This window comes from Schistocerca serialis, unplaced genomic scaffold (genome assembly GCF_023864345.2).
Source record: "Schistocerca serialis cubense isolate TAMUIC-IGC-003099 unplaced genomic scaffold, iqSchSeri2.2 HiC_scaffold_1211, whole genome shotgun sequence".
Classification (NCBI taxonomy): Eukaryota; Metazoa; Arthropoda; class Insecta; order Orthoptera; family Acrididae; genus Schistocerca; species Schistocerca serialis.
Genome location: NW_026047416.1, coordinates 105001 through 110000, shown reverse-complemented (window position 1 = coordinate 110000; position 5000 = coordinate 105001). Strand labels below are relative to the sequence as shown.

The 5000-nt window shown below is 51.8% G+C and overlaps 1 non-coding gene across 1 annotated transcript in view; it reads left to right on the top strand.

The window, feature by feature from the left end:
• Positions 1 to 4947: 4947 nt before the first annotated feature.
• The window catches only part of LOC126435539 (small subunit ribosomal RNA), a 1909-nt gene continuing 1856 nt past the window's right edge, over positions 4948 to 5000 (top strand). The window contains exon 1 of the ribosomal RNA XR_007580014.1: positions 4948 to 5000. This exon is cut by the window's right edge and continues 1856 nt beyond it. This is a non-coding gene — a ribosomal RNA (small subunit ribosomal RNA).

The following is a 5000-nucleotide window of genomic DNA, read 5'->3' as shown; positions in this document are numbered from 1 at the left end:
GGCCCACAGTGCCCATCTTTCGACGCCACCCACAAAGCATGCAGCCTCTGTCGACCACAGCACCCAAACGCCAGTGCCTCTGCCGCACGACGTCGTGGACCGGCAATCACACCACCCGCACCCGCTCGTGCCCCACCCCAACGGCCAAACTCGCAACGCCAGCGGATGAACGGCGGAAGTTTCCCGCACTCGTAATGTGCAATCCACACCTATAACTTGCGTTTCATGAAGAGTTATGTCCAATATGCGACATTCCCGCTGTCCCTATACATGAGCTGCGAGCTGTACCACGTACAAGCTACAGACGCGATCGCATTGCTCACTGTACTGATTCCCATGCCGAGCGATCAGCTAGGAAGCGCCCCATCCATGTCGGTACCCGTGGGCGTCGCACTCGCAGTCACAAAAAACGCTGGGCAAATATATTTCTCGGAAGAGTAACGACAGTCCGAGCCTCCTGCGTGGGAAGAGTCTTTCTAGGCCCTGACCCACGGGAAGGGTTTAGCTTCCCCCATCCCGGACATTTGAAGTCGTCACACTACCGGTATTGACTAATAGACTGATTGCTGATAATCACTAGCCATACACTGGGGGAAACGGCCGACAGGGGCAGCAACATAGTGGAGCCGCAGTGTCACTAATGTACAGAGATAGAACAGTTTCGACTGGAACCAGAGTAACCGTATACACGGCACTGATTAGTAATAGATGCAGAGCCATCAGAATACAGATAATATATACAACCGTCCCTATACATGCTGAAAGACTCTGCACACAATGAGAACCACACGTCAGCCAGACACTATCACACACTACTCTCTGCCTCTAACAGGCACACACACAATATCTAACCACCAGCATGGAAGAACATCCGGTGCATCCTCTCCGCCACATTACACAATCCACACTATCATAACCAGACCGGGAGGTCCACCCACAAAACAGAATATCCCACCCTTCCGACATCCGCCATTGCTCAGTTAAGCCACGAACACCCACACATGTCCTACACAGGGGTGCACCCAACATCACAATACTGCCTCCTGTCACAGTACACAAACAATGGCAGGAATGAAAGACACACATCTGCCATAACCTTGGAATCGGAGCGCCGCCTGTCATGAGCCACAAGTGCATCCTGACGTGACAAATCGGATGATCCCGCAGGCATGCACTTACGATAATCACTATCAACGAACCTGCCGCCCCCCCCCCCCCAAATACACCTTTCCCTACAACAATGTGTACCTTAACCTAAGCGATATTGTACCTTAACCTCAGCTATATCGTACCTTAACCTAACCTACATTGCGCCTTAACCTAACCTACGTTGTACCTTAACCTACGTTGTACCTTAACCTAACCTACGTTGTACCTTAACCTAACCTACGTTGTACCTTAACCTAACCTACGTTGTGCCTTAACCTAACCTATGTTGTGCCTTAACCTAACCTATGTTGTGCCTTAACCTAACCTATGTTGTGCCTTAACCTAACCTATGTTGTGCCTTAACCTAACCTATGTTGTGCCTTAACCTAACCTATGTTGTGCCTTAACCTAACCTATGTTGTGCCTTAACCTAACCTATGTTGTGCCTTAACCTAACATATGTTGTGCCTTAACCTAACCTATGTTGTGCCTTAACCTAACCTACGTTGTGCCTTAACCTAACCTATGTTGTGCCTTAACCTAACCTATGTTGTGCCCTAACCTAACCTATGTTGTGCCTTAACCTAACCTATGTTGTGCCTTAACCTAACCTATGTTGTGCCTTAACCTAACCTATGTTGTGCCTTAACCTAACCTATGTTGTGCCTTAACCTAACCTATGTTGTGCCTTAACCTAACCCATGTTGTGCCTTAACCTAACCCATGTTGTGCCTTAACCTAACCCATGTTGTGCCTTAACCTAACCCATGTTGTGCCTTAACCTAACCCATGTTGTGCCTTAACCTAACCCATGTTGTGCCTTAACCTAACCCATGTTGTGCCTTAACCTAACCCATGTTGTGCCTTAACCTAACCCATATTGTACCTTAACCTAACCCATATTGTACCTTAACCTAACCCATATTGTACCTTAACCTAACCCATATTGTACCTTAACCTAACCCATATTGTACCTTAACCTAACCTAATTTGTGCCTCAACGTAACCTAATTTGTGCCTCAACGTAACCTAATTTGTGCCTCAACGTAACCTAATTTGTGCCTCAACGTAACCCATGTTGTGCCTCAACGTAACCCATGTTGTGCCTCAACGTAACCCATGTTGTGCCTCAACGTAACCCATGTTGTGCCTCAACGTAACCCATGTTGTGCCTCAACGTAACCCATGTTGTGCCTCAACGTAACCCATGTTGTGCCTCAACGTAACCCATGTTGTGCCTCAACGTAACCCATGTTGTGCCTCAACGTAACCCATGTTGTGCCTCAACGTAACCCATGTTGTGCCTTAACGTAACCCATGTTGTGCCTTAACGTAACCCATGTTGTGCCTTAACGTAACCCATGTTGTGCCTCAACGTAACCCATGTTGTGCCTCAACGTAACCCATGTTGTGCCTCAACGTAACCCATGTTGTGCCTTAACGTAACCCATGTTGTGCCTTAACGTAACCCATGTTGTGCCTTAACGTAACCCATGTTGTGCCTTAACGTAACCCATGTTGTGCCTTAACGTAACCCATGTTGTGCCTTAACGTAACCCATGTTGTGCCTTAACGTAACCCATGTTGTGCCTTAACGTAACCCATGTTGTGCCTTAACGTAACCCATGTTGTGCCTTAACGTAACCCAATTTGTGCTTTAACGTAACCTAATTTGTGCTTTAACGTAACCTAATTTGTGCTTTAACGTAACCTAATTTGTGCTTTAACGTAACCTAATTTGTGCTTTAACGTAACCTAATTTGTGCTTTAACGTAACCTAATTTGTGCTTTAACGTAACCTAATTTGTGCTTTAACGTAACCTAATTTGTGCTTTAACGTAACCTAATTTGTGCTTTAACGTAACCTAATTTGTGCTTTAACGTAACCTAATTTGTGCTTTAACGTAACCTAATTTGTGCTTTAACGTAACCCATGTTGTGCCTTAACCTAACCTATATTGCGCCTTAACCTGACGCACGTTGTCGCTGAACCTGCTCTGTAATTGTTATGCAACTCGTTAAATTAGTGTAGTGTTGCCTAACCGCAACCCTCGCAATATAGTTCGCTATTCGCACTGCCCGGTCCCCTGTGTATCGCGTCATGTTAAACACCTTGCAGGTGTTGCTGACTTTCCACATGCTCCTGCTATACACTGTAATGTGGATAGCAGCAGGACGTACATGCCCCCCCCCCCCTTCCCCCCTGCCTTCGCAAGCTGGTCGTTGAGAAGTTTGCATGTTCAATGCCCTTCGCATGCCGACGTACTCAGCCTACGTTGTGGTACGGCCTGTCACCTGTCCGCCGATGTACGCAAAACCCACAAACTGTACTGCACATTGGTCCGTATGTACTGAATGATACATCGTGGCACATGTGTGACCGTACGACGACTGCGCCTAGCAACGGCAGACCATACAGTCCAAATATTGTGCACGCAGCTACGTGTCGTCTCCCTATAAGAGCTGGATTGCAGTGTGGTACGCCATTCAGACGTGTGGGAGGAACGGACGCCCTGGATGGCGATCAGCATGAGCAGTCTGTTGATGTAGTGGAGCGTGTATTCGGACGTAGTCGTCTCTTCTCACACACCGTGATAGCATGTTGCACCGCGTTCCACATCTGCGACATCCTGCAGAGGCCGGCTGACAGTCGTTCGCGCAATGGACACCGCATACGTACGGGGGCTACCTTCCACGTGTTCTCGAGGCGTGCACATGTTGTTGCGTCTATGTGGGCAGACGTAGTGTGTTGTGACACCTGACACAGGCATGCAATACTCGTTGCAAATGGCGATGGACGTCTACGTTTGCTGGTGACGTTACGCAAATGAACAACAGGTAACCCGTTGTGGTGCGGTTGTTCTCGCTAGAGGTGAATCAGTGTTGGCGACGATCGGTCGAGCTATTAACCGGTTGTTTCAGGGATACCCACCATGCCCACGAACGTGAAAGGGGACCCACCATGCCCACGAACGTGAAAGGGGATCTGGGTGTGAGGCGATACGCGGCGGTGGCTGGGTGGGACCGTCCCCGGCCGGTGAGGGGGGGCCGCCCGGCGTGCTGGCAGCGCGGTGCGTGGGCGCACGCGCTACAGCCGGCTGGTGGGGGCGGCCAGTGGCAGGCGCGCCGGCCGACGGACGCGGCAGGCGGCGCAGCTGCGCGCCGGCGCCCCCTGCTCGCGGCGCCTTGCGGCCAAAGCAGGTCCTCGCGGGCCCGGTGCGAAGCGCGGTGGCCATCTGCAGTGTGCTGGTCCGATTGAGGACTGTGTGCGCTGAAGATGCGCCGCCGCCCGGCGCTCGGCGCCGCGACGCCGTCTGCTGCTCGGTCGCCCCAGCGGTTCTCGCAGGTGGTTTGTATCGCAGCTGTGCGGACGTGTTGGCGCGTGCGCTGTGCTGGGAGAGTTCGCTTCGGCACCCAAGTGGGGCTTTTGTCCTTCTGTGGCGCTGGCGTTGGAGCTGCCGGTCACCGTAGGTGGCGCGTGTTGTCTCCCGCCGGCAATGCCACGACAGCACGCTCCCGGGCCTCTGTCGGCAGCGGCAAGCTCAGTTGGGAGCACGGGTGGTCGCACCTAAAGCGTCTACTCGCCTAACTCCGGGCGATTGCGCCTCTCTCGAACCCGACCAAGTACTTAGGACGGCGCTGCGCGCCGCCGGGACCTGAGAGGGTTTCGAGGTGTGTTGTGCAGGGGAGCTCAGCCTCCTCCTGTTTGCAGAATAATTGAGCGGACGCTTGCGTGTTCGCGCGGGCCCCCGGGACACACTCCCGGGCGGCCGGCTGCTCAGCTCTAGTTGACGCAGCTCCCTGGTTGATCCTGCCAGTAGTCATATGCTTGTCTCAAAGATTAAGCCATG